Genomic DNA, 20,804 nt, shown 5'->3' on the forward strand with positions numbered 1-20,804 from the left:
ACATAGCTGTTTACATTGTTAAGCCATTAGCTTATAACCATTTCTATCCCTGACACAGCCAAAGAAGCCTTCTATATGGACTGAGGTTCTTTGGTTGGTTTTCTGGCAGGTAGGAGCGTAATAGCAGCCTGAATGAGCACTCGAGCAGGTGGCGGTAGGAAGGTGGCATGTATAGGAGATTGGCAGGTGGCACACAGAGGAGACTGGCGTTCTTGCCTCTTCTCTGCCTGTCGTTGCTGTGCGTGGTCTCTCACTTTGCAGGCTGCTTTCACATGTCACACCACGTTTGGAAAATACGATGTTTAAGGTTATGCATGTGTATTTTATACTCTTCTTTAGCCTTTGTGAAGGAGCCCTCTTCCATTGGGTAGTGTTGTATAATCAGTTCTGTATATGATGCCTGGTGCTATGTTATGTTGTCTCCATCCTTTTGGGCCGCTATAACAAAGTACATCAGACCAGTGGCTTATAAACAAGGGACATTTATTCTCACAGTTCTGGAGGCTAGGCAGTCTAAGATCATGGTGCCAGCAGATTTGGTAAAGGCTGCTTTTGGGTTCATAGACGGTGCCTTTTTGTTGTGTCCTCACTTGGTGAAAGGGGCAGGCAAGCTCTCTGGGACATCTTTTATTAAGGTATTAATCTCATTTGTGAGAGTTCTGCCCTCATCACCCAGTCACCTCCCAAAGGCCCCACCTCCTAATACCATCACCTTGGACCTTAGGTTTTCAACGTACAAATTTTGAGGGGACTCAAATATTCAGATCGTAACATATATATATATATAAAACCAATAATTTATGTATAGAAAGATGGTGATTTTAAGACATAATTGTGTAACCGAGCACTTTTCAAGCTCTTATCAACTTTAACCTCTTTTTAGTTATTTTTCTTAAATTTTCTAGGTAGGCAGTCCTATCATCTTCAGGTAATGATTGTTTTGGTTTCTTTTCTTATTTCTAGTGCATGTTTTATTACCAAAGTTTAGAGTAGATAGAGGAGAAGAGGTTGTTAACTCAAACTGTTGATTTTTTTTTTTAAAATATAAGATTGAGTCTGGTCTTTCAGGTAGATGTCCTTCCCCTGCCCATAGAGGATGGGCGGTGTGACCCTTCAAGACTTCTTCCATTGAACCAGAAGGTTCAGTTTTCTTAGAAAAACAAAGCAGTGTGTACACATAATCATTAAAGGTGATCCAGCAGTGTATGTGATGAGGGCTAAGCCAGTATTAATGACAGGTTGATGTTGACTTTGGGAACTTTGACTCACATGCAGAAATGAAAAGCCAACATAGTGTGTTAGCTTCTATAAAGACGGTAATAAGGCAAATAAATTTGTCCAGAAACAGGCTAATGTTGATATAGTGATTTTAAATGCTTTCCAAAAGTAGTACAGACAAAGCATGAAATATAGAGCCATGGATTGTAAGAAATGACAATAAAACAGCAGAAGCAAATAATGGACACTTAATGGAGAAGTTAAATTTCCACACTTCACCAGACTTACTGCAAAGTACTAATCTAGAAACTTAATATGAGCACTATCTCTGTGAAATGACAATATAACGGAAGTAATCTCAAATCATCCAGAATTAATTGTCTTTGTACTAAGCTATTTGAAATTACTCACTCAAAATAGCTCCTGAAGACAGGCAGTCTTTCTTTAAACGCAAATAATTGTCTTCTCAGATTGGAAATGTTGCCACATATTAAGCGAAACATATTTTTGCCCCTAATTCTTATATTTCTATCAGTTTATTTTCAGGGGAAGCCAATTCGAAAACTGAAATCATTTAACAGAATAATTTTGGTTGAAATGACTATTTCTAAGCTTGATGTGTTTTATATTAGTGTTGCATAATATCTTAGGAAGTATGTATAGCAGAAATGCCAAACGCTAGATTTAATTTCCTAAAGTATTTCTTTAAACTTTTTGTATAAGTTTCTCTGGTAGCTAGTAATGAATTGTACACTGAGTGAGCTAATTTTCTTCCACTAGCAGTTTTAACAAGTTAGTTTAATATAACCACTTTATTCTCTACCCCAAACTTTATACTGAATTTTTTCTGCTAGATTTTAGAATTATCATTTTGATGACAACCCAAGGTATTGTAATGGAATATAAATGGAATATAAATTTGAGTTGGAACTAATATCTCAGTTTAGAGAGAGGAAAAAAAAAAAAAAAAGCAGAGCTGTGGTCTGAAAATCACACTTCTCCAGGGCTGGGACTAGAAAAAGGCTAGTCAGGTAGTTGCCTCAGACATAAAATTTAACGGGATCCTAAAAAACTAAGCAATAAAAATAACTAATATTTCAATATGGTTAAAAAAATAAAACTTAGTGCAAAAATCCATGAACAAGATATCAAAAATTTTAAAAGGACAGGATCAATATTTGATTTTTCCTTTTGTTTCAGGCTCCAGCATGGCATAGTATGACACTGTTACTGATCATGTTGTAATTTAAAATTTTCATATTTTGTTCATAATGGATTTTTTTGCATTAATTTTTGTGTTTTGAAAATATCATTTATCTTGGAACCACCTCTGGAATTTTGGAGTAAGGACATTCGATAAATTCTCTTTTCCAAAACAGCAATGAGAACAATTTCACTGAGAGAGGCAAGAATTGTCGAAATAAACTATTTTAGAACTCTGGAAATTAATCAAAGACTTGGAACAATCCAGTGGGTGTTTATTCAAGAAAAATACTGAATTGTGCTAAGAACCATGACCTTTGTGGCATTTAAATTTATTCCCATGACTCCTTCCCAGCACCGTGGTAGCTTTGAAAACTAAAAGCTTCTGGAGGGGACAGAAAAGATTCAGAACTCTCCAAATGCTCCATTCTCAGAAAATTATCATTGTATGACCTGTCTGGCAGCTCCCTAAAAACCTCTATTTCAGAAGTTGTTTTTATTCCTCCTGACTCATCATGTGTAAACAGCCTCAGGGCATTTGTTAAAAACAACCAGTGGCAGTTGTTTAACATCGTAGGTCCCTGGAGTATCTACACCAGTTGAGGTTAACAAGAGGTTTACCAAAAAACTTAAAAAGAAAAATTGGGAAAAGATATATCTACAGAGGGCTTTGAAAAGCCCTGACATATTCCTTAGAATCTCAAAGGCCCATGTGCAGATGTAAATCTGTGCATATGTCCCAATGAGAGCCCACAGCAGCAAAGGCTGTTAGATGTGTTGGTTCAAAGCACTTAAGGAAGTCTCTATTCTATCATTAGCTGACTATGGAAGAAAACTGGGCAAAGACTTAAGTGGTTGCACATAATAAAGAAAATAGACTTTACAGAATTAGTCCAGGAAACGGACAAATAGCATTAGGAACAACAAAGGCAAACAGCAACAATTGTAAACCTTTGGTTGGGGTAGTAGAATCTGATTTCTGGAGTTACCGTATTATATTATTTAAAATACAGTTTTAACACACAATTACAACACACAAAGAAACAGGAGAGTATGACCCATTCACAGGGAAAAAACAGTGAAAAATATCCCTGAGAAAGTCTAGATGTTGGACTTACTAGACAAATGTTTTAAGTCAGCAATCATAAATGTGTTCAAAAAATGAAAGGAAGTCATGTCTCAAGAGTTAAATGATGTGAATGATGTCTCACCAAATAGAGAATATAAATAAATAGAAATTATTTAGGAAGAACCAAATAGAAATTCTGCAGTTGAAAATACAATAACTGAAATGAAAAAAATCCCTAGAGGGCTCAGCAACAGATTGGAATTAGCAGAAGAAAAAATCAGCGAACCAGCGAACTTGAAAGTAGGTCAATTGAAATTATACAGTTTGAGGAGCAGAAGCCCAAATGAATAAGAAGAAATGGAGAGAACCTCAGAATACCTCACGGATACCAGCATACACATAATGGAAGTCCCAGAAGGAGAAAAGAGAGCTAAAGGATACTTGAAGAAACAGTGGCCAAACACTTGCCAAATTTAATGTAATACATTAATCTGCACATCAAGAAGCTCAGTACATCCCAGCATAAACACAGATATCTACACCCAGACACGAAACAATCAAGCTACTGAAAGCCAAAACAAAGAGAGCAGCGAGAGAGAAGTGAATTATCATGTGCAAGGAACCTTCAATAAGATTAACATCTGACTTCTCATCATAAATCATGTAAACCGGAAGGTAGTTCTTTCAAAGTGCTGAAAGAACAACTATCCAATCAAGAGTTCTATATCCAGCAAAACTATCCTTCAACATAGAAGAAAAATTAAGACATCTCAGAAAAACAAAAACAGAGAATTTGTCCTTAGCAGGGCTGCCCTACAAGAAATATTAAAGGGGATCTTTCAGGTTGTAATGAAGAATGCTAGACAATAACTCAACTCCATGGAAGAAATAAAGACTATCAGTTAAAGTAACTACATTATGCAAATGTGAAGACAGTATAAACCACTAAGAAAGTACTGAAAAATATAAAAGAAGCAACAAAGGAATTAAAATGGTATCAGAAATGTCTGTTTAACACAAAAGAAGGCAATAATGGAGGAACAGAAAAACAGAAAGCACAGACATACAGAAAACACAGTAAAATGGCAGATGTAAATCCTATCAGTAATTACATTAAATGTAAATGGATTAAACACACCTATAAAAAAAGGACATTGACAGACTGAATTAAATAAATGTGACCTGACTGTATTCTCTTTGCAATAGATCCATTTTATATTCAAACACAAATAGTTTCAAAGTGAAAGGATAAAATAAGATATACCATGCAAATAGTAACCAAAAGAGAGCTGGGAGTGGTTATACTAATACTGGACAAAATAGATTTTAAGTAAAAAATTACCACAAGAAACAAACAAGGTCATTACATATTGGTACAAGGGTCAATCCATCATCAGGAAGACATAACATTTACAAACATATGTACATCTAGCAACTGTTCCCCAAGATACATGAAGCAAAAACTGACAGAATTGGAGGGAGAAATAGAAAATTCAACTATTGTGGTTGGAGATTTCAGTATCCTACTTTCAATAACAAGTGGAAACTAGGCAGAAGTTTAGCTAGGCAATGAGGCAGAAGGTTAACAAGGAAATAGAAGGCTTGAACAACACTATAAACCAACTAGAACTAACAAACATCCAAAGAACCCTCTACCCAGCCATAGCAGAGTGCACATTGTTTTCAAGCACGTAGAAGATTCTTCAGAATAGAATATATTAGGCCGTAGACCATGTATTAGGACACAGAGCACGTTTCAATGAATTTAAAAGCACTGAAGTCATACAAGGTATGTTTGTTGGTTGTAATGGAGTGATATTAAAAATCAATAGCTGAAGGTTCAGAAATTCACAAAATGTGGAAATTAAACAACACACTTTCATAATCTGTGGGTCAAAGAAGGTATCACAAGGGAAATTAGAAAATCCTTTGAGATGAATGAAAACAAAAACACACTAAAACTTATGGGATGCCAGTAAATCTGCTTACAGGGAAATGTATAGCTATGAATGCCTCTATTAAGAAAAGAAGGCTCACAGATGAATGCATTTACCTTCAGTGTTACTGTGGTCCACTTTAGGTCAACCTCTGTTTTTATGGGGAGAGTCAACACTGGAACAATGGAGAGTGCCTCTGAATGTTGGGTTTTCTCTCCCAGCATTTTCTCTCCTGGTCTGATGTTTAAAATTCTGATTGGATACGAACAAAATAATAGATTTCACCACCACTCTTGCACAGTCAGAATGCTGATTTTGACCCTATATCTTACTGTCAGATAATTAATTTTAAAAATACGGAAAGAGAAATGAGATGAATGGTATAAAAAGAGATCAAACAGTTTATTTTGCAGCTGGCCGCGTGTTCATACAAACACCAAAGCAAAATGATTTGTGGTAGGCTGCTCATTTAATGGGTCTCCCGGTAGGAGGCAAGGTTATCGAAGCCCTTCCTCCTCCATCTCAGAGGAGAACGTGTTTTGTGAATGAGTAAATTTTTATGCCTAGGGTACTCACGTGGTCTCTTTTATGTTGGTTGGTTGTAGTTCCAGGAGCATTGTGCGTGCTCCACACTACTCGGATGGTGGTGGGGGTGGGGTTGAGGGTGTTTGTTGTGCTGCTGGTGGTGTTCATAGCAACGGAAGGATGGGCGAGACAGTTGGGTTACTAAGTATATGATTGGACAGAAGTAAACGTTCCCTTCATCCCATCTGGACTTGGGCGTGTGGGGTGTCCTCAGTCTGAAGTGATGCCTGCCGCGTAAGGAAAGGCAGCCTTCTTCCCCTCACGTCTCATCCCTTCATCCCTCTGCCCCCTGCCTCTTGCTTCTCACTCACTTTGACATGCTTTCCCTTCTACCTGCCCTTCTTAGAGAGCTGCGTTCTTCCTCTCACCTTTTTGCCTCCCAGTCCTCAGCTATCCTCTCTGCCCCATTTACGCTCTCGGAGAAGACTCTTACTGCTGCAAGGAGGAAGCAGAGAGGAAGTGGGCAGTAAATAGGGGTGGAGTGGGAAGAGAGGACTGAAAAGATACTCTCTGGCCCTTCCAAATACTGGAAACAATTCACTTGTGTCTTTCAGGTACCATGAAGATGTGGTGGGTTGGAATGGAAACGGTTAATACTCAAACCACGGATGCTGCTCAGAAAAATGACGTGTGCAGAGTGATAGGTAGTTTTGAAGATTTAATTGTTTCATAATCACTGGGTTTCCCAAATATGTCTATTTTCTTTTTAGGAAAAGTGATGAAATTGTCATTTTTACAGATAGAAAGTGGTTGGATATCAGTACTTTTATATGACTCAGCCTGCTAATAGCAGGCGTTCTAGGCTACCTGTTGCAGTAGAATTTGGTAGAAGAATATGTGTTTTCTACCACATAGCAACTAATCTTGCTGGACAATTTAGAGAGGAAAGTAATTTTTACTGTTTTATTTTGAAATACAGTTTTATTAAGGATTTAACTAATATTAATATTGTTAATATTGTAGGATTTATAGTTCCTCTGGCTTTTTATTTCTGAATTATAAAAAGAAGCACAACGGAGTGTAAATTTGGTGCAATTTAAGAAAATTAAGATCTACAAAATGGACATGATTATTCACGTATCAGAGATATTTTTCCCCTGATAAAAGACAAGTCTTAAGTCCTTAAGATACTTCATTTATGTGATGTATTTAAGAATCGGTTTTCAGATCATTAACTGCTTGAGGGATTAAGATAGAAAGAAAATTGAAGTCATGTAATCCACTGAGGATTAATCTGAATATAAGATTAAGTAGCTCTAAAATCCTAGACACAGCCGATGGAAAAATGGGGAACTTGTGAAACAGCTCCCATTATGAAGCGTTTATTTGTGGCACAGTTATGCAGAGATCGGAGAACTCCTGTGCAAGCTCTGTTTTTCAGTGACAAGTGGTATTATAATGAAATTCCTGTTTGTGCTTTCCTGAACCTTACTCCTTTCGTCTAAATTTTTCTGTATTTTTCCTTTTTAAGGTTTCCACACCTGGATTGTCAACTAGGGCAAGTTATCACCAATGGCAGTAAAACTTGTTTTCTTGGGGTCAAGGTGAGTTTATGTGGATTTCTATTCGATTTACTGTTCATTTGACTGGGGCCCATAATTGCCTTTTAAACGTTGTGTAATATTTCCCAATATTCGAAGGAAAGAGTTGGTGGTAATTTTTGGTAAATATCATTAATGATGGAAGCAAATTAAAATTGATTCTCATCTGAAAGCTTAATTTAATTTTGCTTTATTCAAGATGTGAGATACATGTTCCAACATCAACCAAAATTCAAGTCCAAGCAACGTGTTTTGTTCGTGGTTTTAAATTGGTGGAGTGCACAATATGGGCATCTCTTTCTCAGTGGTGATTAATCTTTGCCTGCGACAAAAGGTTATCATGTGGTTGTTAACATGTGTTTAGTAACAGCAGGTGACAGAAATAGGACAGGAGGATGCAGTCGTATTTAGGGGCTTGCTTTGATTAGAGGATGTGCTTATTGGGAGAAAAAGACTAGATTGGGAGGGAAAAAGTTAATGGGGTGCAGAGTTTATTAAACGATGAATAGAAGCTTCATTGAGCAGCCAAGACCACAGAAAATTTAAAGTATTTGAGAGAGGCTTTTCTGAGAGTGGCTGCCGACCTGTCTGGCATTTCTATGCAAATTAGACAAAGGGATCCCTCCCACAGACTTTTTACTTCCATCTGATGGAGGATTGTTGGACTATCCTGATTTTTAGAACAAGACACTTTATTGCCATGTGCTGGAAACTTGTAATATAAATGAATTACCCATCTTTAAGTCATCAAAATTGTAATAAAAATATAGACAGTTTTTAAAATAGTAGAGCTGATATGGTCAGTGCCTCCTTGAATGTGGTCGCCTTGCACAGTGGACAACCTGAACAACTACCAGGCTGGCTTTGCTTTCAGGACAGTTTGTAAGGAAGGGAGGCTTTTTATTGAGTTCTGGTCCTTGGGGACACAGGATAGAAACAATAGTTTCAGGTATGGCCCTGATCTGACTTTTGGGTTGCATGAAAGAAACTTACTAGAGCGGCAGTAGCTTCTGTAGGTTTGGAGGCCCAGAGGGGTAGCCTGAGCTCTCCAGTAGTAAAACTAGGGAGGGGAAACCTCAACTATGCTTTAAACCGAATTGATGACAGAATTCCTGTGATTTAGTGATAGAGAGAATGTGTGCTTTCAGATTCCCAGCACTTCTAAAGTGGCTTTATTCTGCAGCTCACCAGCTCTGTGATGTTCTTGTTCTTAGGGACTATTTAAACTTGAGTTTTTCCCCCAGTAAAGCAGAGTTACTTTCAAAATGTTGAGTGTGTCCATAATGGCTGTCTCTTCCCTACTTATGACTTTTTGTAATTAATCTTCTGCTGAGACAAAAAGCTGTTATGCTGTTGTTCTTTTTTTCTTTTTTCTTTTTAGTTATGTTGTTGTTAATGGGTAAGTACTGATTGATAAATTTTGGATAGGAGAGATGCAGCTGTGTGTTGGGTCCCGGGGTAGGACTGCGGGTGGGGAATGTGGCTGATCAATGTATTATTGAGATGAAAAAAGAACAGATACGGGAAATAATAGTGTAGTGCGGAGAGGTGGTGGTGGTGTTGGGGTCCTGGTCGCTGGGGGCATGGGTGGAGGTCACGGTGTCTAGGGGTGGTCCACATGGGGGTGGCAGCTGGGGTGCCATGGTGGCGGGGTGGCAGCAGCCACTGGGACATTGATGAGTCATATGAAGGAAGGGAATGGAAGACGAAAAGAGGCCAAGCTGCAGACACAAAATATATGGGCTGGATACAGCTTTACTTTCTTAGATGCTGACGACAGAATTGATGAGGGGGAAATCCAAGGGGCTTCTCTTTGCAGAATGAGAAACCAGTTTTGTTACTGTACCGTTTATCTATCTCTTCCTCCCCGAGGAAGAGTAACAACAAAGAGACCTCAGAGAGTGGTTATAATTCCGGTGACTGTTGGTGTTTATTTCACATACCCCTGCCATGACCCACATTTCTGCCGCGCATGCGTGCGTGCCCGCATGTGTGATCAGGGGTGTTGATTCTCTGAATACAAAAGTCGAGGAACACGTGATCAATGAAGAGAACCATTTATGTGATTTACAGGAAAAGGCCCTGGTGTTCTTTACATCTGAATCCTCTCCCCCCCGCCCCCCCAACCATGCATACATGATCTATGTTTTGAAGGAAAAAATGATGTGGATTTTTAAAAAAATGAGTTTAGGGGCAGGAGGAAAAGGGGAAAGAGGATTAGGGAGGTTTATATGAACCAGCCCCCCCAGATAATCGCTGAGCTGTCTGTTCCACTTCGTTGGTGGCTATTATGTCTGATTTTTTCTTTGCCTTTGAAATACCAAGGGAAGAGTGAGAATATGGAGTTGTTTGGGGTCCAATATTTGGTGCCTGTGATATTGAGCTAATAATTCCATGTTCCATTTTTCCTTACTGTTCACAGGGAAAATGGTTTTTGCTACTAGAAAATATTTGTGAAAACACTAGCTTCATAAATGGTAAATTATGAAACAGTGATATTTAAGAATAATCCAGCATTCTCATTGTCATTTATTTTCATAAATTTGGGGTTGAAATATTTTATCACCGTATGATCCAAAGAATTGTTTTGATTACTTTTTTTATTGACATATAGTCAGTTACAGTGTATCAATTTCTGGTGTCCAGCATAATGTCCCAGTCATACATATATATATATATATATATATACACATATATTTGTTTTCATATTCTTTTTCTCTAAAGATTGTTACAAGATACTGAATATAGTTTCCTGTGCTATACAGAAGAAACTTGTTTTTTTATCTACTTTTATTTATAGCGGTTAACATTTGCAAATCTCAAACACCCAAATTTATCCCTTCCACCCTCTTCCCCCTGTAACCATAAGATTGTTGCTATGTCTGAGAGTCTGTTTCTATTTTGTAGATGAGTTCATTAGTGTCCTCTTTTTTTTTTTTTAGATTCCACATGAGTGATATCATACAGTATTTTTCTTTCTCTTTCTAACCTCCTTCACTTAGAAGGATGACCTCCAGTTCCGTCCATGTTGCTGCAAATGGCATTATTTTATTCTTTTTTATTGCAGAGTAGTATTCTATTGTTTAAATATATCACTTCTTTTTTTTTTTTTTTAAATCACAACCTCTTTATCCAGTCATCTGTCCGTGAACATTTAGGTAGCTTCCATGTCTTGGCTGTTGTAAATAGTGCTGCTGTGAGCATTAAGGTGCATGTATCTTTTTGAATTAGAGTTCCCTCTGGATACATGCCCACGAGTGGGATTGCTGAATTATAAATGATCCTTTATGCTCATTATGCAAAGATGTACATACCTCCACAGCAGGAGAGAGAGACATACAGAGTAGCTTTCTGAAAAGGAGGGGCAGTGGATTGTCACATGGTGGAGGATGTTGGGTTAGGAACACGGTGCCGTGTACGGGATGCACTGCTTCATGGAATGGGATGACTTTCCAGGTTGAAATGCTGATTCTATCTGCCACGTAGGCAGTGCTCCCTGCTTCGGTGCTGTGCTGAGCTGGTAACACTCACCATCTCATTTGCTCCTTAAATACCCCACGAGGTGCAGGTACCACCATCACCCTCATTTTCCAGCTCATGTGTGGTGAAGCCGGGCTTGTAGCCAGCCATGCCCTTACCCACTCGGCCGTGCTGCCTCCCCGACACTGGACTGGATCCTCGCCTGAAAGTCACGTTCATTTCTACAACTCTACATGCTTCAGACAAGCCTCTCTCATCCCCCATAATATGAAGCTTGATAGCTTTACGGGCAGAACCGCTTCAAAAAAATTCTGTCATTAGAGGGCACCAGCTAAGAAGGCCAGAGGAGCCCAGATATAAACTCACGCCCTATAATGAGATATGAGGGAATTGTCAGTTGCGATTTGTTTCCTAGAGACCTTAGAGATTTTTAAAGACTAGGCTTTTTTTTCTTTCCACTGAAGAAGGTCCTGTGATTCTGAAATATTTGAATGTCAAATAGGACTGAAATGTGCTCAGATTTTGTGTACGTGAAGAAACTCAGCAGTGTGTGTGTTTTATTTTCTGCGTTAAAATGGGAATAGATTAGAAGCACCAGGATCTCAGAGTCCATTATTTCAGAGATCCTGAGGTTAATCTTTTTCCTAATCCATCTTCTCGTTGGGCACAAAACACAGGAGAAGAGACCAACTGCATTTTAATATTTAAATCCACAGATCCAGAGCTCGGGATTCCAGAAAATTGGTTGTTGGGGGTGACGGGAGGCAGAGTCAGTAAAAGTCACATGGATGATCCCATTAAGATGATAAAAAGTCACTTAGACTTTTCCGTTGTCTGTTTTTAAATGGCGCACAAGACCGCTCAATTTCCCATGTGCTGCTCTCTCAGACTGTTAGATACATTCTGTCCTCCTGCCTTTCTAGCTCCAAATTAAACCTGGGTGCTGTTGGATGCGAGGCCAGATTTTATTAAACTAGGTCATCAGGGCACACACACAGGGGCCTGGATCCCACTGGCACTGTGTCATCTTTGGTAATTAATGGGTAAGCTCGCCAGGAGGCAAATGAAATGGCTTCACTCCTGCTATTGGGGCGGATAGCAGGGAACTGTGTAGTATTTGAGCACACGTCCAGTTCATGATGATGAATTACCACGGGAGTCCTGGCAGAGTTCCTGCGCTACTCAAATTATGTCAGGTAAGTTCATCGTATTAAGAACTATCACAGAAATTACAGAAGAATTAAAAATGGATGTGTTATTCCGGTGTGTTACGACTTACTGCTTTAACTTGCACATTTTTAATGCAATGTGGTTTTCTGCCTCCCCACCCCACATCGTCCTCCCTTTTAGAAACACCGAGAGCCTGCTCTGACATCAGCCAATTGGTAGTGACTTCCTGGGGCAGAAGCTTGGGATGTTGTATAGAGAGGTCGTTTGGAGATTCATTTCTAGTTCTTCTTTTGAAGGCTTAGTTTGGTTCCATCTAACAATAGGAGGATGAATTAAATGGCTTTTTAAGATCGACTTTTGCCTGAAAAGGATTTTATATTCAATTTGTCCTCATATTTTTGTAGCTGTTATTCATTGTACTTAGCATCTGAATTTTTAGAAATGCTGTGTGTGTTGTAACGTCCAGCTGCTAAGATGGGGACATTCCCCTTAGATGCCAGGGTAGGCAGAATGACCTTTTCAGAAGTGGTTGTCCCCTGTGCCGACTGGGGAGCAGCCTTGGCATATAGGGGCAGGAAGCAGGGCTCTGTGCATGTTCTGATCTTGCTCCTGTAGGTCCATCTCATCACCAGAATGTGAGCTTCACAAGGGCTGGCATTCTGTTCATTCACTGCTGTTTTCCTGGCTCCTGGACCACTGGACACCTGACACACGCCGGGCACCCAGCAAATGTCTATAGAATGAATGAGGCAACTTGGAAGCTTGTGGCTCTGGAAGGGGGAGTCCTTTTCCTTTCATCTCAGTTGGAGGAAAACAGGAAGACTCACACAGCCCTTTTCACAGCCGAGACGTAGCGAGAGACCAAGGCAAGACTTTTCCTCATTTGAGAAACTGGCAAGAGAAAAACACCCTTTATTCATGGCGTATGACTTACTCCGTGGAAGCACTGACTTTGGATTCCTCTCTGTGCTTTTTTATATAGACGACTTATCTTTGTCACTCAGGATGGAACAGGTCCTCAGCGAGCCAGGAAGAGGATGATGTGGAATTTGGTGACACTCTGGCTCCCGCCTCTCCCATTTTGGAGTGTGTGACCTGACTTGTGTCACAGTGGCCTTCCCTTAAGATGGGATGGCGTCTGTCCTGTGGTTCTGTAAGGACTGGTGAGGTTACAAGGGAGAGAACCAGCGATGCTCCAGCGCCCGCACAAATCAGGCCTTGTTTAAAAGTCTCCTTTAAGAAGTTGACATTTCTAGACTTGCTCAACTCATTTAAAAAAAAAAGATATATGTAGTTTTTTGAGGAAAAAAAAAAAAACCTCCTTTCTCAGAATAGGGCATACAGGTGTACTTCGGAGATACTGCTGGATGGGTTCCAGACCACCGCGATAAAGTGAATGTCACAATAAAACGAGTCACAGGAAGTTTTTGGCTTCCCAGTGTGTATGAAGTTATCTTTATACTATAAAGTAGCCTAAGTGTACGATAGCATTATGTCTTGTAAAAAAAGCAGTGTACATACCTGAATTAATACTTCATTGCTAGCGGGGGAGGGTATAGCTCAGTGCAGAGCACATGCTTAGCACACACTAGATCCTGGATTCAATCCCCAGTACTTCCATTAATAAACAAACAAACAAACAAACAAACCTAATTACTGGCCCCCCCAATACTTTATTGCTAAAGAATCCAAGCCATCTGAGTCTTCATGGAGTGGTAATCTTTTTGCAATAGTAACATCAGAGGTCACCGATAACAGATCACCATAAAAAATGTAATAACGATGAAGAAGTTTGAACTATTGCACAAATTACCAAAATGGGACACAGAGACATGAAGTGAGCAAATGCTGTTGGAAAAATGGTGCCGATAGACTTGCTTTAGGCATGGTTGCCACATACCTCAGTTTGTAAAAAACGTGATTATCTGCAAAGCACAGTAAAGTGAAGTGTGATGAAAGGAGTTCTGCCTGCATGAAGGAGAGTCCTGAACGGGAGGGGATGCTGGAGTTACGATGTGCACTGAGGACCGGGGTTATGTGTTTACGTAACCACACAGACCTGAACTAGTTTGTTAATGAAACGACATTTTTAAGCCCTTGTGGGAACCACGTGAGAGAGGATCATGGGAAAATGTCAACTAAGTTTTTGAGGTCTGCCAATCCGGGACAGCTTTGTCTTCTAAGTTTAATTTAAAGGAACAGTAACACTGCGTGATAACCAAAATGCATGAAAGAATTAGATTGGAGACACTTGGCTAATTGTAAATTCTAAGATGCTTCTCAGTTCACTCGAGCATTTTAATATCACCCAGCACGTACAGATACCCTCTGAGCCTATCAAGTGAAAAGCTTTGTGTGTCCTTTCCTTTTTTTCTCTCTCTTCTGAAGAAATTAAATTATCTGGGCAGGTTGATCTCCACAGACTATTATAAACGTGCAAACAATATGCCACTTAACGGGGGATTTTTTAATAAACTGTTGGAAGAATTCATGTTTTCTTCTGCTTCATGCAACAGCCGTTCTTGTTACGCCTTCAGAAAACAAAGCAGTCTTTCCTTTATAAGGAGGATGCACACTTAACAAGACCAATGGGTTTTAACAGGAGAAGGGTATTAGGACTCATTGTCTTCCTGAAAGGCAGATGTAGCAATACCGTTAGTCCGCAAAGCTCCTGGCTCTGTGGCACGTCACCCGTGCCTCGTGGGCGACGCCCCCTTCCACTTCCCGCTACAGTTACTCACGAGCATGTGTTGTTTCCTCACTGGACACGGTGCATTTTCAGTGGCAGGAACCATGTCTCATTCACTCCCAGCATTTATTTGACAAAAGGGCTGGCTCGGGAAATACTTGGTGAACGGAGACCTTGTCCCAGCAAAGCACAGAGGGTTGGATCCGCTGTTGGTTGTTCTGATTGGTTGAGATGGGAACCGTGTGGATGTGTTCATGTCCCTTGTAGGTCCTGGTTGAACCTTGGCCCTGCCCTGTATTGAGGATGCCAAGAGAAACCTGGCCGACGGTCACCTAAGGTGACTTTCTCAGTAAAGTAGGAATATATTTGAAACAGGCATGCATGGTTTGGGGTTTCTGCTGATAAAGTCAGTATCGCTTGAATTTTCTGGTGGCGCTTGTCGGATTTTGGTTCTCCTTGTCGGATTTGAGTGCAAGGGAGCAGGTGGGGTTGAGGATGGAACTTCTGGTCTCACCTCTCAGAGGGAAGAGACGAGGGGGCATAGGAGCTCCGAGAGGAAGGAGGGACAGTGGCTGGTGAGTGGTCCAAAGGAAGAGGTTGCCCGGCCAAGACGGAGTCAGGAGGGGCGCCCCGTGGGGGACCAGGGGTAGATCAGGTTCGAGAGCACAGAGAGTGATTTTGGAGACTTTCAAGACTTCTTTCCATCTTGTCACTCTCCCCGTTTATTATTTACACCACGTCTCCTGTCTCATGGCTGCTCAGGCAGATGACGAGGACTTGAGGAGAAACTGCGGGGGGGTTGCAGGGCAGGCTTCCTTTCCTTCCACACGAGGCCTGATTCCTCCATCTGAGTCCCTCCGTCTTCCCTTTCATCCTTGGCATTTTCAACACCTGCCAGAGCCCTCTCCCCCAGGGGCACCGTCCGAGGAACCCAGCAGCAGCCCTGAAGGTTGATGCCCTCTTGGAGTCATGCTCTCTAATGCCAGCTGGGCCTCGTGTGGCTCCGGCGTCTGGGCGTCCAGCGTCTGCAAAACTGGGCCTGCCCACGTGCCAGGGGCTGGCATTTACCTGGCTTCGGTCTTTGCCAGGCCGAGCCCTCGTGTTCTCTGACCTCCCTGCGTGTTCACTTACAGGCGAACACCCGGATTCCTCAGCAGAAACACAGGGCTCCTCGCACACGCCCTGGTTCCACGTTTCTTTCGCACTTCCAGGTGCTTGCTCCTTTTTTAGTTTAGGTACTTTAGTTTATTTATTGGATACTTGACTTGTAATATTTACTATGCTAGGTTTTAAGAACTTAAAAAGGAACAAAATTTGGTTTCTGCCTTCCAAGAATTTACAGTCTAATGAGATAGCCCAATATGTAAACAATAGCAGAAGAGTGGTTTAAAGGAACATCACAGGGGAAGCACTGATCCTGCGTTCTCCATCCTTTCTAAGCCACTTGCAGTTAGTAACGTCTGGGGGTCAGTCAGTATTGGTTTGATCCTGGTGCTTTTTATCTGCAGGACCGTGTGACAACAGCTGCTGTACTGAAAACTAATTTTAAGTACTACAAGAACTCTCATAGTCAAAAGACGTTAAATCATACTTGGTTAATCGCACCTAGGGTGGCAGGAAAAGAGACTAATATTTTGGAGATAAAGTCTTTTAAAATTTTTTTCTTTGTTTTGAGTTTTTTTTTTTCTACAATTTCACATTTTTATTTATTTATTTTGGGGGGTAGGTCATTAGGGTTTTTAAAATTTATAAATTTTTAATGGAGGTGCTAGGAATTGAACCCAGGACCCCTGTGCATGCTAGGCTCGCACTCTACCTCTGAGCTATACCCTCCCCCCGAGACGAATATTCCAGAAATTTTTTCAATTATGGGGCTGTGATTGTTGAGTTTAAAAGAACATCAGATGAGCCAGAAGAGTCTTCCCGTAAGTGTTCCTGTTGCTGCCGCTTTGCAGCGTTCCAGCCCTTCCTTCGCATCAGTCCCTCTGCTGTGGATGAAGGAATGTTTTTGGCCTGAACGGGCCAGACCTCAGCGGTGGTGATTTTGCCATCTCTCCCGGGGAATGTCTGATGCGTCTGGATACGGCTTTGTTGTCACACCTGGGGACGTGATGTTGGCATCTAGTGGGTGGATAATGGCCAGGGATGCTGCCCCTCATTCTGTGATGCCCGGGCCAGTCCTCCACAAAGAGTTTTCTGACCCCCAACTGTCATTTGTGCCAAGTTTGAGAAGCTCTGGTCTGGATAGATAGCCTGTATTTCTCGTGTTCACTAGACAGGTTTACAAGAGACCAAGTCAGATGTGCCCGTAATTATTTTAAAAAGATCGTTTTGAGCACCAGGGGGTTGGAGGGCTACGTGGGAGGTGGGAGAGAGGTAGTGACTTTTCACTGTTGGCCTCTTTTATTTTGACTTTTGCTGCATGTCTTTTTTTTTTGTAATAAGCTTTTTAAAATTAATTAATCCATCAGATGAATCATTTGATTATTGCTGAGCGTGTTTGGAGAACATTGTGAATGTGTCTCGTGTCTGGCACAGGCCCTGTGACACGCGGTCACTGTGCGTCTGTCTGGTGGAAGCTCAGAGGCAGAGGCTCCCGGAGACGGCAGCATTTTGTTTGTTTTCTATATGAGCTCGTCTGGCACAGTCACGTCCAGCTAAATGGAAATTGTGCTTCCAGAGTCTATGAAAGTCATTTCAAAGATCCAAAGAGAGTGTTAGGTCAGTAAAAATAAGACACCTGGCTCTCCAAGGGGAGAAGCTTTCGACTCTGGTAGCAGCTTGTTTGGAAAGCTGAACAGGCGAAAACACGGCAGAAGTTCAGAGAAGCGCGCTCGGTCCAGAGCCACAGAGGACTGTGCCGCGGGCAAACAGCTGCCGCAGAGAGCGAAGGCCACACACACCCAGGGCAGGAAACAAGCGGGCGCCATCGGAGCCCTGGGAGGGGAGAGGAGCAGCGGCGCCGGCTGGTGGCCCGCGCGGGCGGAGGGCGGAGGGCGCGGAGCGGCTCCCGGCGGCCCTCGCTCGGCCTCGAGGACGCTGCCGGGCGGGTTTGCCGGGAAGCGCTCTGCCCGGTTGCCCTCTCGCTGCGTTCCCCTGTGAGCGCGTTGCTCCAGCCGCGCTGCCCTCTTCTGCCTGCTGGCTCCCGCCTCCTGTCTGGGTGCTCCCTCCCCTCTGCCTTTGCGCTCTCTTTCACAAGGTCCAGCTCAGGTTCTGTGCCCTTTGTGAAACCCTCCCTACGTTTTTCTGCATCAGAAATCTTTACCCATCTGAGTTCTGCCTCCCTTGGCTCCTCCAAGTTCAGAGACAACTTACGGGCCTGGTTTATCGCCAGGGCTTCGGGAGCAGCCTTCAGGGCGTGGCGTGTGGAGCGTGAGTCCCAGGGAGGGGGGCAGGTAGACATAAGGAGAAAACCAGGAGGACCCACTCTCTAGAGACCACAGGTGTTTAGTAAAGTTAGCTGCAGAGAAATTCGTCTTTTCATGGTGGTTGAAACTGATGATAAGAACAAAAGAGCATCCCTTGTGGGTCCAGCAAGAGCCCATTGGACGAACGCCCACTAGGCAGAGGGTTCTGGCCAGAGTCTGCACACAGCCCCCTGCCTGCTGGCTTACAGTCTGAGTGAAGGTTCTGACAGTCCCTACCCAGACAAAGGAGGGATGTGAAGGAAGGTGTATAGCTTGTCTGCAAACTCCAGACCCAGAAGCAGGCAGAAATGTAACTGCCATCCTAACGTTAGGATGGGGTGGGTCCCTCTCTGTACAGGACCCCATCCTGGTTTTTGGATGCAGGTGCCAGACAGCCAGTGCTTGTTTTCTCGGGGTCCAGGTACAGCACAGGAGGTGCGCAGGTCTCTGGCTGTGCCTTGGTCTTGGCTGCAGGCTCAGGGAGAGACGACATGCTCCTTGCTCATTGGCTGGAGCCAAGCCCTCCTGCCACTCTCACCAGGGACCCTCTCCCCAGATTCAACCTGGAACTTTGGCAATATTGTGTAGAATTCCCAACAGCAGTGGGTATTTGATCAATTCTGTTTGCAAGAACAGTGTTAAAAACATAAGTTGCCCAGAGGGTATGCTTAACATTAAAGCGTCAAACAGCAGAAGGGAGAAGGGACTTGTGAATGTGAAGTTTAATTTTGCTACAGAGAACTTTCATTCTTTGTGTGGTGTTTCTCTAAACCACCCTGGAGGTGGATCTTTAGACAGCTGATTCATTTTACAGCAGAGCCTCAGACGGACCCATGGCAGTTACAGCCTCATGCTGGGTGTGCGGATGTCATTATGATACTCGTCCTCGTTCCAGACACTTGTTTCCCATGCATAGGAGACCACCACGTAGAGAAAATTTACCTTGATTTTTGTATTCAGAATATTCAGTTGACTGTTTACCATGGTTTCATTTATTTCTGGATGAAAATTTCCCTGTTTTGTGTGCAGCTGAGTGTATCTCTCAGTTGCCAGAGAGGAGCGAAATATCGCTATTAAATGCGGATGATCATTTATGCGCAAGCTGAAATACATTCTGAAAAGGACGAAAGCTTTTTCTTGCCTGAAGCTTGTCTGTTGTGTGAGTCTGTGAGAGCTCCGCAGTGCCTCTGACGGCTGTTTCTATGCTGTGTTTTCCCCTGTGTCTTAACAGTAAGGTATGTTCCTGTTCGAGAAAAAACCTTTGCATGTATTGGCGTAGGAAGTAGAGAAAGGTGAGGAAACGTGTCTGGAGTGGACCAATGGGAAAGCAAAAACGCACAGCATTTATAGCGTTTGCATAATTTAAACGCAGGGCTAGAGCTTCTGCAAGAATCTGTCTCCCTTTCCCCCATCTTCCATTCACACTTCAATCTCCTGTAGTATGACTTCTGAGATTCTGATAGAATTCTTCTTTTTTTAAAAAAATCCTTTTGTGGGGGGAAGTAATTAAATTTATTTACTTTTCAGGAGGAACTGGGGATTGAACCCAGGACCTTGCATATGCTAGGCATGCACTCTGCCACTGAGCTATATCCGCCCCCCTGCCAGAGTCTGAATTGTGTTTCTCAGTGCCGTCAGGTGAGCACGTGCATTTGCACATCAGTGTTGATGGAATTCATCTTAAATGCCCAAGTGTGCCTGAAACTTTGGGGATGCTGATCTGCGGAGAAAGGAAGTTAGAGCACCTGCCCTCTTCCTTCTGAGCTCTTTTCTTCAGAGCATCATCCCAGGTGCATCCTCGCTGGTTTGTCTGCCTCCCCAGCCTGAACATGGGCTCGGGGGAACGCCTCTTCCTCTGCTATTCTCCCGGCACCTGGAGGGGGACTGGCACACGGGAGACGCTCGTTGACTCTGTTAGATGGCAGGTGACAAGGGTAACGGAGAGACGTGGTTTGGGGACAGTACTTGGGAGGTTTGTCCCCGGTGGCTTATGGAAAGGGAAGTTAAAGGTCTTCCAGGGCTTGAAGTATTTGGAAAGGTTAAAATTGTGTTTATTTCTGAGCAATGAAAAATGTACAGAATTTCTAAATTCTTTGGAAAAAACTTCCCTGCCAGCTGCCTGTGGACAGACAGCATCCGGTTACCTGAAGCGGGTTGGATGCTGTGTTGTAGTTCACGCCTCTGTGAAACGCTTTGCTGTTTTTGTACTTCCTTTGGATTCGACTGGAAGAGATTTTAAGTCAGAGAGTGGGAAAAGGAGGGAAGAGTTCAAAGTGTGGGTGTGGTGGGAGTGCAATTTTAAAGGGGGTTAAAAATCCCGTATAAAATATTTTCTAATTACGCGTTTGTTAAACCATCTGCAAGTGGACTTGACCATGGAAGCAGCAGCATGTTGACCACGAGGGCGATCGCTTGTCCGTTATGTTCCTCCAGGACACACGAGCCTCTCCTCTAGGGCAGCGGGGGGATGTGTCCAAAGTGGGTGCCATGGGGAGGCCCCTGAAA

At 42.4% G+C, this 20,804-nt stretch overlaps 1 protein-coding gene across 2 annotated transcripts in view; it reads left to right on the forward strand.

The window, feature by feature from the left end:
- Positions 1–6,571: 6,571 nt before the first annotated feature.
- The window catches only part of MTUS2 (microtubule associated scaffold protein 2), a 396,161-nt gene continuing 381,928 nt past the window's right edge, over positions 6,572–20,804 (forward strand). For both annotated transcript variants that reach the window (XM_072976062.1, XM_072976063.1), the window contains exons 1-2: positions 6,572–6,656; positions 7,484–7,556. The gene's annotated coding sequence lies outside the window, so the exon portion shown is untranslated. The remainder of the gene's footprint in view (positions 6,657–7,483; positions 7,557–20,804) is intronic.

Source organism: Vicugna pacos, chromosome 14 (assembly GCF_048564905.1).
Source record: "Vicugna pacos chromosome 14, VicPac4, whole genome shotgun sequence".
Taxonomy (NCBI): domain Eukaryota; kingdom Metazoa; phylum Chordata; class Mammalia; order Artiodactyla; family Camelidae; genus Vicugna; species Vicugna pacos.